This window comes from Columba livia, chromosome 10, assembly GCF_036013475.1.
Source record: "Columba livia isolate bColLiv1 breed racing homer chromosome 10, bColLiv1.pat.W.v2, whole genome shotgun sequence".
Classification (NCBI taxonomy): Eukaryota; Metazoa; Chordata; class Aves; order Columbiformes; family Columbidae; genus Columba; species Columba livia.
Genome location: NC_088611.1, coordinates 20,449,174 through 20,465,822, shown reverse-complemented (window position 1 = coordinate 20,465,822; position 16,649 = coordinate 20,449,174). Strand labels below are relative to the sequence as shown.

The window sequence follows — 16,649 nt, the reverse complement described above, 5'->3', positions numbered from 1 at the left end:
CTATTAATGCATCTAAAGTTCCCATAAGCATACACAAGGAGGGAAGCAAAGCAAATTGGAAGAACGTATTCAAGACCATCCTTTTTTTCCTATCTGTTCTCAGTACTGGAATCAACTCCCAAAGGAGCGCGCAGCACCGCGTCTTAACCGACCATAAACTCTCCCAAGAGCACAAGCTACATAGGAATTGAAACGTGACCAGAAAAACGCTACGAGTGCACTTAGGCAATTGGGGGTGGGTTAGATCACACGAGAACCCAGTGGGAATTGCATCTCCCTCCAAAAGGTCAGACGTGGAAGCAGCGGAGAAGTGAATCAGGAGCTGATCTGCGCCCACCGGGTCGAGTAACAGGAGCCAGAGCAGCTTTAAATCACCAGCGTCCCGTTTGCCGAGCAGCTCATGAGCAGCAGCCCAGTATTTCATCTCTTTTCACTGACCCCGACTGACAGAGACATTCATCTCTATTTTAAAATACTGCAAACGTAGGGTTTTTCTTCAAGAGACTGCAGTAAATAACTACAATACATCTTTGTTTTGCCTGGCACCCAAAAGGACACAACCGGCCCCCAGTATTAGATTTGTTTCTCTTACACATACCCAGTTTCCTTTTCTAAGGGATCCCCCACAAGTTACAGCTCTAAAGTTTCACACATTAACTTTACAGCACTAGAAATTTCTAGTAGGGAGTTGGGACCAAGTCCACCCATCTACCAAAAGAACGCCGTTAAATAATATTGAGCATTCTGTCCTGTACAATAGGAATTCCTAATCAAGACCAGCTCCCACCAATATTTTAGTCATTTATTTGCATTTATTTCGAGCACCCAATTTTTGTCCTCCAAACGCTGGCTGTAAAACAACTTCTATCTCACCCATGAAAACAGAGCGAGGCCCATTTTAGCAATGCACTAAACAGAGACACATTTTGTTCTTATTCTGAGGAATTAGGCATTTCAACACAGAAAGAAATTGAACAATATTGAGTGCAATTTTAAAGAGACAGACTTCATTGCACACAAACCATGTAGGTAAACATGGGTAACTTGGATGCCGTTATAAAACTTGCTACAAACTCTGCAAAGAAGTTCACCCACATTTTGCCTTCTAATAATGGCGCAAGGGAACTGATTCTATCTCATCATATAAATCAAGAGGCAACGTGTCGCAATCTTACATCATTTGCAAATGGATTTGCTTCACTTTTTCAATTCTGTTTGTATAATCGCGTTAATGTTCCTAAAGCGTTATGTAAAGGTCTATAAAAACAGTGAGAAAGAAGAAGTTTCTGTGTTCAAATGCAGAGTATGAAAAATGCAACACCCAAACAGTTCAGCCCTGTTATTCACAGACCAAAGGAAAAGGCCACTAAGATTTTCAAAGTGGTTTAGTCCAGACTAATAGAAAACAGGATACAGAAAGAGTCCACTAATGACTTTTTCCCCGATATATCAGAGCTCCTTTTTCTTTATTTATCCAACTTCCATTAAATTATCAACCATATGCCATTGCTCAGAGCTTCTCCAGATAAGAACCCAGCCACCCTGCCGGCTCCCAACGCTGGGAGCGCATCTTTCCAATCGGGAAGATACAGCAACCAAACTTCCCTCTAATACTGAGGAGAAACCGCACAGTTTGAATAATTAGTCTCAATAACCTATCAAAGGAAATACTGATGATAAACGCAGGATTTATAAAAGGAGTATTACATACACATTACAAAAAGACACCCCCGCAAATGGAGTGGACTCAAGCCAGTTTAAAATAAAGGTCCCACCTCAGAGCTGAGCTGCGAAGAGCCACATCTTTAAACTTGCATCCAAGGGGGACGAGGATCTGAGGTGAAGAAAACGTGATTTCAGCCCCGAGGTTTAGAAATATCCCAAGAGCAAACCTGCCTGAACCAGCACCCAAACAAAACCACCCCGAGAGGCACAAAGTGACCGTGCACTGCAGCAAAGTGCCAAATACAAGAAACATCTTAATATCCTCCAGTCAAAGTGTTTCCCTTCTACTAGAGGGGACCAAACTCAGGCCCAACTGCAGGACCACCGTGCAGCCCAGATCGGCTTTGGAAACCAGGACTCCTTTCCTCTCTGTTATTCTACTACAGCACCAAAAACCAAGAACAAGGTATCTCATCTTCCTGCTTCCAGCACCATCTCTTGGTGATCAGCAGATGTCAAGAGACACCACCAAAAAACTGCAGCCCACTCGCCTGAAAGTCTACCACCAGTTTTAGTTTTCAACCAACCCACGCCTAAGCACATATACTGAGACAAAGCAAAGCTCTAATTCAGATATGACTGCTCTTACATGTAAGCGGATCCTTTCATAAACTATTTTCTAGACATGCAGCATGTTGAATTCTTTGCTATATGAGGGATGACGATTCACAAGCAAAACTGTCTCCTATAGATGAGTGTTTAGCAAAGATGGCAAACCACTGCTGTTTAAAGGCGTCCAAAGGAGCCCTTGGCACAAGACAGCAACAGTGAGCACTAAGAAATCATGAGCCAACCCTGCATCCACATCCTCCATCCAAATAACAAAATCTTTTAGTTTAAAAATTCATATATGGAATATTTTCTTAATTCTCCAACACGCCTTTGCACTTCATAGAATCTTTTTGGTTGGAAGAGACCCTTAAGATCAAGCCCAACCATAATCTAAATCTAGCACTAAGCCACGTCCCTCAGACCCTCATCCAGTTTCCAACTCGCACCAAAAAATCCAACCCAAAACCCAACTTCCACACGAGGATGCTGTGAGATATGTTCCTCAAGCCTTCCTAAAGTCACGACTCTTCCCATCTCTGCGTTTTGCCATAGAAGACAATCAGGCCGCTCAGTTGTAATTGACCCTCGCGGTATTTCCCAATAATTACATGTTTTTATATGCTCTTCAGCTTCCACCCCTTCCATCTCCTCCTCTGCCTGGGATCCACGAGGGAACACCAAGAGCACCGAGCTCCACTGCACCTTGATCACCCTCTTGTAGATCTGGGGAATCTTCTGACTCAATATCCTTCCATCTTCAAATAACTAAAATCTCTCACTTTTTTGTAACCGAAACAAGAACCTTAATGTCAAGTACCTTTACATGAAGCGGCACCGCTTGTGCCATCCATCACTACAGATAAAGGATGCATCTTAAAAGCGTAACGTAACAATGACAAGTTTAGCCAGCAAGTATCTAGGCAGAGAACACAAGACCTATAGTAAAACAACGACACAGAATAAGCTTAACGTTCACAAGTTAATTAAAATGTCTTGCAACTTATCAAAAAATATTTCAATAAAACATTTTTCAAAGAAAAAACAGAAATCCCAAAAAAGGAGTCAAACCAACGCAAAATGACAGGTTAAACACAGTCGTCTGCAACGTTGTTCTTCCAACAGAATGAATTATTGTTTCCAAACAGATTTAGGTTTAGAACAATAAGAATACTTTTATCTGAAGACTTCAAAGTCCCATGCAAAAGAAACTATCACAGTAAACACAGGGCTGAAGGTTTTATAGAACTTCTACTGGGCTTTTTTTTCTTCTTTAAAAGAAATTTGTTTACTACCAGCCTTTGAAAAGCACAAAAAGGAGAAAACTATAGAGTAAAGAAGTTAAACTTTTACATGTAATGAACATTTGGAGCTTTGTGAGAAGGCTGCTTTGGGTAGAATGTGCGACATGTAGCCCAACGCGAGTAATATTATATCTCAAATAAAAATCAGCCCATGAATATACATAATCCAAAAGGTAATTCTCCCAATCTCTGAAATGTAATGGAGCCACTCTAGATCACTGAGGCATGAATATTTGCCGTATTCAGGCTTTACTGCTCTCGATCTGGGTTCAATTTTGCAAATTAAAATGAAGGCTCTGTGGATAGAGAGATTAAAGAAGAGCATCCCCAAGCCTGCCCGTTTCCTTGGCGTGGCAGCACTGATCTGGTTACCCTTCTGTTAGGTTATTTCTTTTTACTTAATGGAGTAGGTCAAAAGCAATTGAGAGTGGAAAGAGAAGGTCATTACTGGGTCATAACCTTGGAGTTAAAGGCTCACGAAGGAAAACAAACACAGAGTGAACATAAAGCTGCACTTACAAATAAAACCTGTAATGAAAATTAATATTTTGGGCTCTTTTTGCTCCTATTTGGACAGGTCGAGGGGAAAAATAAGAACAAAGATCTTTTGCTCCCGTCTTTCTCACAAACAAAATTCTCCTGTCTCTTCTCTCAAACAAACTTCTTATATAGAAGCCACGATTTACATTAAACGAAACAAAGGTGATGAATAATTACTGAGAGATCTGGTAGGCTTCATTAGCTGTGGCAAACGTTAACATTAATCATGATGAGCTGTACATCTTCGAGGAAATACTTGCAATATAAAGGCAAAGGCACCTCAGTGCCATGCAGTGAACACAAGTATGCACATCAGTACAGATCGAGTGATACGGTACCTACCAGTGAATTCCTTGCACTAATTACAACCAAAGCAGAGGCCACCCCTGCTATGAGGAGAGGAAAAAATAACTCATTGCTAGCAGACAAATATTTTTGCAAGAATCCTTTTTATGAAATAAAAAATAATTGGTGTAAAAATCTTCATAGATTGTTCCTTGAGGTAGGGTTTTCGGTGGCAAATTGAGAGTTCAAGTGGTAAGCAATTTCTAATATTAGGAACAGTGATAAAGATTAAAAGAATCAATTTCTATCCTCTGCACTGCCTCTTTTCCAAATCTCAGCAGCTGAGTCTAAAGAACGAATGGATTCATCCCAACCACCTTGGCAAACCATACTAGGCTAATTAAGGGACAACGCAGCACAGCGCAAAGTCTGATAGAGCAAAACCACGTTCTAATGCACAGACGCATGGTGAAAAGAGCAAGTCACGTTTGCAGTAACGATTCCAATTAATTCATTCACATGCAGAGGGGGAAAAAGGGACAAAAAAACGGAGGAGAGAAGTTGAAGGAAGAATTAAGAGACTACATCTTTTAAAACTGGAAGTAGAGCCAAAACGTAGCGGCCATCAGCTGGTAAAACCATTTACCATCCAGAGGTGCCACGAGATGTCTTATGAAACAAGAAATTCACGCTTTTTGCCCCTGAGCTCCATCCTGGTACCAAAGGGTTACTGTGCTTTGAAACCTTCACCAACAGCCTTGCTGAACGTTTAATATTTTTCTTTCTGCTCTCTTCAAGGCCCCAGATGTGTTCTTGCAGATCAAAAGAGACCAACTTATAAAGTTAAACGAAATCAAGGGCTTTTGTTCCAAGGCATCGTTGCTGAACTAATTATTCCTGGATGTTGTTTAATGAAATAGCGGTGCCATATATTAAAACAGTTAACAGGATGAGTTGCTTGAGTTATAGGAAAGGTCTGATCTGGGATTATAAATTTCAGGTTTTCTTCAAAGGAGATGAAACAAACTACTCGAAACTCCCCAGTCCTTTCTGTCACTGCGAGACTGAAATAAAGGAACCCAAAAATGTATGAAAGCTGAAATATCATTCTACGTATTTACCCTTCCCTGAATGATAGAGAACTAAAGATGGGGGAGTTCAAAAAACTCCCGACATTCTTCGAGGTGGGGAAATGAAGATCTAAGTTATCCCGTCTATTCCCCAAAGGCCACAAAGCTCAAAGTAAATATCAGTGAAGTCTGAGGAGAAGCTTCATTTTAAACGTACATACGCAAAACAAGAAAGGACTCCCATCTTAAACAACTCAACACAAATAGTTACCAGAGTCGCCATTAAGCATTTTTAATAACAGGAAAAACAACAAAATAAAGCAGGGGGAAGGTAAGCAAAGAGCTATTCCAACATCAAACTCTCCATACAATTAGATCTTTTACGTTATTCCGCAGCCCCCAACCACACCAATGTTTTGAGTAAAATGCTTATTTAACTATACAATTACCTTACTGAGAGAAACGAAAGACTCTCAAAACCCCTAAGGACATCTCAGACGAGGAAGGCAACTTCTCAGAACCGGGGCTCTTATACATTCAGACAATAAACACTTCACTTCCCCACCGATAGTCTCTCCTGTGTTTGTATTTTACAGCCTGACACCAGCCTACCCAACACTTGACACCTAATTAACAGACCGAGGAGCTGGAGGTCCATATATTGATCACACTAAATGGGATTAGTGCGAAATAAAAAGTTCAAAGGGTCTTGACCAAACTTCACCGCGGCCCAGCTGTGACAGCTGCTATGAATTTGTGGATCCAGCGCCCCGCGTCGTTACTAAGCCGGGTCTGGCGCTCCAGAGCGTGCGGTAGCCGGCGAGATCACCGAGGTTCACCCAACAACGTCGGGCTCTGTAACTGCGGTGACCGACCGCGGAATAAAATCCCCGTGCTTGTTTGCATAGGTCTTTTTGATTAACTCACCAAAAGGGTCCCTCACCTCCCATACAACACACACTTACAACAAGACGTAGAGTTGCGAGTCCTTTGCCTCTCAAGGATTTGTTAACTTGCTACGGGAGAGCTGCCCAATTTGGAAAGAAAGTAATTAGGTTTGATTATAGAAATAATTTCCAATACATGCTGTAAGCACACCTGGTATATTCTGAAAACGACAGCCAGGAGCTGTATTCAAACAACAGAACCCCAAACTATCATCTTCTAAGCACATTTTCTATTTGCCAAAACATCTCAGCTGTCAGCAGGCGAATAAACACACACACTCCTACTCTTTTTAGCACAGTCCTGCTAATGTGTTTTAAGCCTTCATCAAAGAAATTACAACGAACACCAACGTATTTCAGAGTTTGTAAGTACCTGTGCAAATCCATTTCTTATCTAAGATGTTTTCCAGCATCAAGCAGCAGACACCTGTGGGGAGGGAACGGGCAGAGATGTGCAGGTACCACTGACACCGTGAATATTCAAAGGGATTCCCCCAGCAAAATATTCTGGATAAACTATGAACAAAATGCAATTTTGCTTTTGTTGGTGCTCCTATTTCTCGGCATTCTTCCCAAATAACAAACCAGCGTTGGCTCTCATCTCTAAGGGTGAAGTTACACAGGTATCAGCATTTATCTCAGTGCAAATCGATGCTGAATATATACCCAGAATTCTCTTATATACAGCAAAAAGCACTGGTCTTCCTACATCACAAGCTTATGTTCTCTTTATTCTAAAAGATGTATTAATATTCTTCTACAGCAGCTATAAATATAAAAGTTACTCATCACAGTGAGGCTTCAAGATTTGGTTACCTGCTGTTCTAGGAGACTGAACTCAGATCTAATTTGGGATGCACCCTCCAGTCCTCTATTTCACACATTGTTTTGGCACAATTCAAGTATTCCGAAAACAAAACATCATTTCATTGGAAGCGGCTGGGTACTTTTATTTAGGAAGAAAAAAATACCCAACTAGAAAAGGCTGCGGTAAGTCAGAACTGAAGCTGAAACTGAGAGCTGATTCTATTCAAAAGCAAAACGCCAGTGTTAGAAACTCGTGGTGCCACAGTCACTGTTGATCAGAGGAACCTGAGCCAGCTGGTGCAACTGGTTGAAGGTTTTTCACTGTCTGTCAATGGGAGGAGCGGGACAAAGAGAATTTAAACACAGATGAGGCCAAAGATAAACAGAAAAATAAGAAAAGCTTTTAACTTGGCCACTAAGCCAGGTTTCCAAAGTCACTCTAAGTAGATGCTCCAAACTAAAGGGATTTTGCTTCAAGAAGCAGTATAACAAAAGTGAGCCAAAAAACCCAAAAAATACATGCAATACTTAAGCTACGTTTTTATACCACCGCCTATATTCTGTGTGTGACATACGTACATTTCGTCATCCTTCAAAATATTAGATTTAGAGGAAAAAGAATTTTTTAAATGGAGTTTAATATACAAAGCAGCTGCCATTAGTGACTCAAATGTTCATTTTTCTGTCTTTGCTGAAAGGCAAAACAATATTGTACCACTGGTGTATTCTCCGCTCGGTCAGCATTGTGATCTCTCACCTCCCTTCTGTATATCGTATAACTATGATAGCTTTTCCTCCTTTTCATGCAGAAGGCAGGTACCACTTACTCCCTATGTTATTTCTATTTTATTAAAGTGGGATACATTGCACACTGTTTGGAAAACATTCCACCCCCTTTATTTTTCTAAAGATATTATTTTAAATCCCCAAAGATGTTAATATTTAACAAAAGCACAGGGTTAGCCTATGAGAATACCAAGTCTGACATGTTATCTAAGGCAAAGGTTTGTTTCAGTTGCTTCAGAAGAAAACCATGAAACCCCAGAACCTCACCAACTGCACAATAATGAAAATATAATTGTAATTAATTCCCAAACCCTCCACAGAGGATTCCAATTACCGTGCTCACGGGAGAAGTAAAAATATTGACAAGATATAACACCATTTTTCCTGATATAGCAGTGAACAACGCTGCAGAAGACCTTTCGTAGATGTAAATCTGCAAAGAAAACCACATTCCCACCCAAACTTCATGCTTTTTAGTCTTGTTAGAATCGCTGGTATTCAATGGGCTGAGCTCTCGCTCTGCACGCACACAGGGGCACGAAATAGGGATGTTAATATGAGGCTTAGCAGCAAATAAATAGCTTTGCCATTATAAATTTCAGTAGAAACATCAGCGGTTAAACTTAGCGGGCTCTGTGGTTTAATATCCATTCAGCACAAGTAATTTTTCTACAAGTCTTTAGCTCCATCTGCTGACTTTTAATATTAAAAATAATTGATGAGGCTGAAAACTTCCATGCTTTTGGAACACTTAAGTCCTCTCCATTTTTGTAAGTGTGGTTCAAAATGTATAACTAAATACCCCAAGTGTGTGGTCTGGTAGTTTTGTCAGTTAAAATTATCTTGGAGCAACAACACAGCAGCTCAGAGAAGGTTCCTGAGCGAGCCTGCGATGCACCAGGATAAACTGATCCTAACGTGAGGACTGGCTGGAACCGGGTTTAAGCAACAGGTACAATTCTGGATGCTTGGTGTCACAGAATCACACCAATTAACTCCAAATCTGAGAAGGGAGATTCCAAGCAGATTAACAACAAGAACTGAAGATCCAAAACACGACCCTGTGTGTTCAGCACCTGCCGCTGGCTCCGGCTTCTCCCATTCTCACCGAGCCGGCTGCTCCACACAAACTGAACCATTTATGAACAAAAACAACACAAAAATTACTCTGAAGGTTCAAAAGCCCCAAGATTTGGCTGTTCCAGCTCTGATTTTTTTATTCTTGCAGAATTCTGATCATTATCAGAGCACCACGAACTTAACCTAGATAGAATTTCCACACAAAAAAATTACATATGAGAAATGCATCTGATATGCTCTTTAAATATAGCAGGGGAAAGTCTTAGATTCAAAAATTAAAACAAACAGCTCTGGTACTTCATTGACCTTTTTTTGCAGTTGAACAATTAAATCCATCACTAAATAAAGGCAGCGTGGTTCCGTGAATGCTGAGCTCTCACAGCTGCAAATTCTTTGAGTGTTAATGGGGATAATCAGTGTCTCTAACAATCTCTTTTCCTTTCCGATGTCAACTTCCAGTACCCGTACTAGAAAAATCCAACACAAAAAACCTTCCCCACAAAACAAACCTCAACACACCTGGTTTCCAAACCCTCCCGTGTCACCTCCGTGCACAAACCAAATCCCACTTGCCACAATTGCTACCTATGGGGAAGATTTTTTATTTTTAACATGATTTTATATCAAATTACTGGAGCCTTAATGTTTTACTCACAAAAACACGGGTAAAAAAAAATGGAAACAATCATTTCATGTTTAAATCCATTTGCAAAATAAAGTCTTAACTGTGTTAAAGCTGAGATTAAACAGAATCTGAACTAGACCCTAAGCTCAAAGGTGTGTAAAAAGCTTATCTTCATAGTTTTGTAGAACACAAAAACTACTTTTATGAAAGGAAAAATATAAAAAAACCCTCTTGCATATATAGCACACACCACAGATCCTGTAGTTTCCCGAAAGCTTATTCGAAAGCTATTAAATGTTTATCATGACTCCTTCAGGACTGAGACTGACATGATCTCCCTTGACTTGAGTGAGGCATTAAACACAGTGTCCCACAGCATCCTCACAGCTTGAACTGAGGGAGTGCGGTCTGGATGAGCGGGGAGTGAGGTGACTGTGAACTGGCTGAAAGGAAGAAGCTGGAGAGTCGTGGTCAATGGGGCAGAGCCCAGTTGAGGCCTGGATCTAGTGCAGTGCCTCAGGGGGCAGTGCTGGGGCTGGTATTATTCAATATATTCATCAATGATTTGGAGGAGGGAATAGAGTGCACTATCAGCAAGTTTGCTGGTGACACCAAGCTGGGAGGAGTGGCTGACACTGGAAGCTGTGCTGCCATCAGAGACCTGGACAGGCTGAGAGTTGGGCAGGGAAAAATGTAATGAAATATAACAAGGGCAAGTGTAGAGTCTTGTATATGGGCAGGAAAAACGCCAGGTTCCAGTGTAAGTTGGGGAATGACCTATTAGAGAGCAGCATAGGGGAAAGGGACCTGGGGGTCCTGGGGACATCAGGGTGACCATGAGCCAGCACTGGGCCCTTGTGGCCAGGAAGCCAATGGTACCTGGGGTGGGTTAGAAGGGGGTGGTCAGTAGGTCAGAGAGGTTCTCCTGCCCCTCTGCTCTGCCCTGGGGAGACCACACCTGGAATCTTGTGTCCAGTTGTGGCCCCTCAGTTCCAGCAGGACAGGGAACTGCTGGAGAGAGTCCAGCACAGCCACCAAGATGCTGAAGGGAGTGGAGCATCTCCCGTGTGAGGAAAGGCTGAGGGAGCTGGGGCTCTGGAGCTGGACAAGAGGAGACTGAGGGGGGACTCATTCATGTTCACAGATATCTAAAGTGTGAGAGTCAGGAGGATGGAGCCAGGCTCTTCTGGGTGACAACCAGTGACAGGACAAGGGGTAATGGATTCAAACTGGAACACAGGAGGTTCCACTTAAATATGAGAATAAACTTCTCCTCAGTGAGGGTGGCAGAGCCTGGCCCAGGCTGCCCAGGGAGGTTGTGGAGTCTCCTTCTGTGCAGACATTCCAACCCGCCTGGACACCTTCCTGTGTAACCTCATCTGGGTGTTCCTGCTCCATGGGCGGATTGCACTGGATGAGCTTTCCATGGCCCTTCCAACCCCTGACACTCTTGTGTGATTCTGTGAAGCTAAGGAACCCATTATGAAAGCCATTACTTTTAAAACCACACAAATTCAAATTCTGAACAGATTGCTACAAAATTTTAACAGTATATGAAACATTAGGGAGACACACGATTCATTTCTACATGGTCATGCACAGGTACAGGTCAATTAGGCTCAAAATCATATTTATACAAAGGTTCACGTCAGGACAAATTATCACCACACAATTTGAGTTTCAGAGACACACTAAGGAAAACTTTCAAATATAATCACATTTAAACATAAATGTATCCTTCTGCAAATATGATTTTCTGTATAAAGGAAAAAAAAGCAAGAAAAGCATGTATATGGCAAAGTGCTGTGTGTAATTATCAAAAATTTAATCACATCAATGTATTTTATCTGTTGAAGTTTATCTAAATCCCAACCCAAGTAAAAAGGTGGTGCCTGGATGACACTGAATAATTGAAAGGTGGGATTAAAACTTCATTGCTGAGCTGATCAAAAGGGACCCCTGTCCACCACCGGGGACAACAACCGCATGGAAAACAAAGAGCAATAACATCGTGTTTGATTTGCGGAGTTACACTCACCGTGCCAGAAAAACTCTAACATTACAGATTCAAAATAACATTAGCTCAGCCCACTACGCATTGTGGATCTCCAACGGTATGTTTTTACAACTGTTTGTAATGTACACGTCAGACGGCCTAAGTCTGTCTTGTGAGTCACAGCATAACCACAAAACTAGGCCCAAATGTTCGTTTTCCTTTCTCCCCTCACCCCATTTAAGTCTGACGTAAAAATGTCTTTGCCCATCTCTTTCAAAACATCTTTCTGATAATAATCAGCAACCCGCACAGGCAAGAATTATAATAACCCTTAAAAAAAACCAACACAAACAGAAATTTATCATGCTTTTCTTTTTACCTCATCAAAAATAGAAAAGGAAACTTGTGGGGGAAAAAAGGCAAAAAAGCACCCCCAAACACCAACATTTTTCAGAATTTTGTACTATAAAAGTGTTTGGCTACAAATAAATCTTTAAACTTCTGACAAATGTGCTGCAGGAAAAGCGGATGCATCAGGACTTCTACCAGCTTCGGGATTTCCACTGTTTTCCCACTATTTAGGGAGCTGCCCGCCAGAGAAATATTAACACATCAACACATTAACATAAATAATGTTGAATTTTAACCTTGTGTAGCACCTCGGACATCACAGACCTACCCAAGATACTTCAGAACCTCTAAACCCAGGTCATCAAGTAGCCTTTGACAAGACTGGAATGAAGTATCCATTGGAGGGTCCTTGCCACCATTATATAAATATATATGTTGTACAATCGTTTCTCCCCAAACAGCATCACATCAACAACAGAAAAGGAATATTTGAAATAGAAACACGCGTCATACAAAATATTGTTCTTATTTAATCACCACCTGACTGTTACTCTCTCCTAAAACTCAATGCAAAATAGACCACGGTGGGATTTTGTGTCTTATTTTTACTAAGATTTGTATACTCGCTTGCATTTAGACTCAACTAACTGGTGTTGCTTTGTGTTGATTCAAGGCCAAACTGGGTGTTTACTTTAATCTTACTGAGCATTCACTTCAATCCTTTACTAAAAACACATCCTTTCAAATTTCCCGCACAATCCTCTTGTCTGTTTTGAGCATTTGTGGTTTACCTGCACATTCCACACTCCCTGAAGACTTCTAATTATTGTCACCTAATCTCCACAAGCAGGATCAATATCTTCAACTATACAAAGAAAACACCACACTAACAACATCCACATCTCAAAACTGAAGCGATTTATAATAGCACGTCTTTTTTTCCTTAAGCCACCGTTTAGCTTGTTGCCGTCCTATGTCCCAGGTGTTGCACAAGACAAAAACCTCTTCTAGGGATAATTAGCATAAAAGTCTATTGAGATGCATTATATAATGAATATAATATTAAGGAAAAGCAACTACAACATAGCAACTAAAACGAAGAAAACAAAACCAAAGTGGTTAGATGGATACTGAGGAAGAGCAGAAAAAACTTCAGAAGTTTCTTAAACCTCACACAAAACCTAAGTGACAAACTTCTGAATCATTTTTAGTACATCTATCTCTTTTCTCTTAAAGAAAATAAAAATTATGTCTATGTAACAGTGTCGTTGCTTCCATTGAGTTAATTTGTTCTCATGGCCGATTTCTGCCGCTTAAACTGAACCCAGAGCAAGTCCAGCTCTGCTGTTCTTTGGTATAACCTATTACCCTATATATATATATAATATACCTTAGAAACAGGTTGCCCATATAAATACAAGCCAACTACTAAATCTAACTTTTAAATCTTTTACAAAGCCCTGATAGTTTTTAAGTCGCATTTAAAGATGTAGTAGCTACGGTGACTCTTTAAAAAGGCTATTTGACCTTTCCTTCTGACTCCTAAAGTGTGAAACACTTATTTTTGATTACGTATCCATTAGAGGAGAAAGAAGCCAACTGCATTTTACGGCACAGGCTTTCAAGCTCATCTCTACAACCAAAAAGAGCGTGGAAGTTCGTACTTTTCATTTCAGACAGTTGCAAAAGAAAAACTGTATCCAGGCATTCGTATCATGTTCAGAGTTCTATGTGGGCAGATACATAATGATATTACTCCAGCTGACACTGTAAATATTGGCTCTCTCTAGTATTACTTCTTCTTTCATTTCAAACCTTGCCAGCTATTGTAATATAAAGTTAGGGGAATACTCTGGTGAAGAGGTGTATCTTACACTTAGTTTCAACAACACATCTGTGATTTGACGCTCTTGTCACAGGGATATGACAACAGGTTCAGGTGATGAGCTGAACAAACATTTTAAGAGCAAAGTCAGTTCTCGTGTAATTTTCACAGTAGTAACAAAGAATAAGAGTTTTATAAACAGGGTCATCTCAGGAACACACAGCACAGGGCACCAAATCCAGAGAACGTGCTATGGTGTTACAGTAATATTCAGGAAAGTATTCACTTAATAGACTAATTAGACATTCCTGGGGACTTCTGCACTGGTCCATTTTCTTCTGCCTTTCGGTCCAGCTTAGAAGCTCATCTCCAACAGTCTTAGTTAACTAACACCTGGATCTGAGCAGAACTTTATAATAAATAGACTGTGGCTTAATTAAAGCAGCACTTGCTGAACTGTTCTGCATCTTAACAGCCTGATCAAATGAGCAATTCTGCCGTATATGGATGACCACGGAAGAACAGAAAGTGACATTCCCTTCCTCCTTTCTGGTTACTGAAATTTTGCCAAAGCCTCCAGCACTTAAACTTAAATATTTAAAACACGCTAGTTACTCACTGCCCTAACTAAGAATACTCGTACTAAAGTTACATTCACATTGCATTCCTGTTGTGAAAGTATGTTTACCATACAGAAATCTACCTTTCCAATTACTATTCAAGCGTTCTACTAAGATTCCTGCTCAGACTGTATGTGTACGTGCATGTGGGTCTGTTTCCAATTGAACTGAACCGAGAACAACTCTACCTGATAAATTAAAAGAAATAAAACTAAAGTCGATGACCTGGCAGCAGCAACGCTTAAGCAAACAAGTTGCGCAAACACAAACCAGCCATCCTTTGCTTTCAAAAGTTACCATAAACTTTAAACAAAAAGGCATTTGGACGGGGGTTTGTGATTACTATAGTGATGTCCATTAACTTAGTTTCAAACTAACGCTGAACCCCAGGGTACACAAACCCAAGAATGCAACACTGGGTCACCGGGGCAGCAACTGCTCGATGGGAAACACGTTACCCACCAAGTCCCTTGATAACTCACACGGGTTTCTGCAGTTGGACCCAGTCTTGGTCCAAGTCACCTTAAAACCCTTCTCCTCCCATTGCGTAGAGTACCTGCTTTAGGCGGCTCCAGGACTCCTTTCTTAACTATAAATGCAAGGCATTTAGCCCTAGGAAAACAATGGAAAAAAACTGGAACCTGCTGCTTCATTGCAAAATTGCAACAGCAGCTGAGAAATAGCACGGAGGAAAAAAAGTTCCCTGGATCTATGGTGACAGTAGAAAAGATCAGTCACTGAAGAGCAGATCTTGACACTGGGGAAGAAGCTGGAAATAAAGAAAGATGGAAACAGGCAGAAGAAGAAGGAGAATGAGAAGATGAGGGAAGTTAAAGCAACAGCGAGAAATCCAAATGTCAGATGTGATATTAATTGTTTATCTGATGTTTGGTTTTCTTTCCATCTTTGGAGTCGCAAACCTACATGTTGCTTTATTCTTAAATACGTCACTGTATTGAAGCCAAATTGCTCACTAACAACATACAAGAACATGCTCCGTTTCTTCAGTTGTGGCAAATCTTTGGTCCTGGGATCCTGAGCTTTTCCATCAGATCCAGCAACCCAGCACATTGGGAATTCCCAAAGAGCTACAGAATACAGAGCATCACAGACTATGTGTGGACGTCACATCTGCCAGCAGGATACACGAGTCAGGATAGCATATGAATGCAGCACGCTTCTCTAACAGCTCTCATGGGACAAATGATTTACTGAAATCCGGACGGAAAAGACGTAATTGGATTTATCTAAGGAAAAAGAAAAATCAGCCGTACCAAATAAAAATAAGATGTTCATCTCACAGTATTTTCATCTGCTCAGAGCTGAGATGATCCTGTATTTCTTTTTCATTTGGAACCCCATTGATTTGGGTGCCACTTCTTGCCATAACAACTCTCCATGCGTTCTAACTAACAAGGAAAAATTATCTGCATGGCAATAGCACAAAATACACACTGGGAATTATTTCATGCCTTAACCACAACCAGTCAGCACTGCAGATAACCCTGGACAGGCAATGGGTGTCCCAGAAATTCCGCAGAAGCGTCTGCCTTAGAGGATAGTCCTGTTTCCAGCAACACTGCACTTCCACATGGACCCAAACAGCCACCTGACGATGGTTTAAGTGGATAGAATTAATACAAAAATCACACAGAAATCTCTTCTCAGGCCCACTATACGAAGAAACCTATATACTTACAATTTTTCTAGTCTAATAGAAGTCAATCTCTAGCTGGCTGGGAGCACATCTAGACCTCCAGGAATTTTAGTATTTGAAGAGTTAATTGGCCAGCACTGACGAGGCCACTTTCCTGCCTCCAGAGATCGCATTAGACACACAAGCTCCCAAAAGGCAGTGTATGGTTTGGATTAGCACCGCTCAGGTTGGCCGCCGGCCCTCCTGCTCTGACCAAGGAGAAAAACATTTAAAACCCCACGATATATTTCCAGCTGCCTTTCTATTACGTCTTATCCCTGGTCCTGAATACGACAAACCTTAATGCACAAAGTCCTTTATCTTGCTCCCTCTTTTTACTGTCCCTACATGATGCTCAATAAACTGCAAGCGATATGAACTAAAGCCCACTGTACTTCAGTATCAAGGAGTGAAGAAAAGGCAACATACAAATCTCTTCCTGA

The 16,649-nt window shown here is 41.0% G+C and overlaps 1 protein-coding gene across 2 annotated transcripts in view; it reads right to left on the bottom strand.

The window, feature by feature from the left end:
* The window catches only part of EEFSEC (eukaryotic elongation factor, selenocysteine-tRNA specific), a 103,567-nt gene that overhangs the window by 48,135 nt on the left and 38,783 nt on the right, over positions 1 to 16,649 (bottom strand). The window lies entirely within an intron of this gene.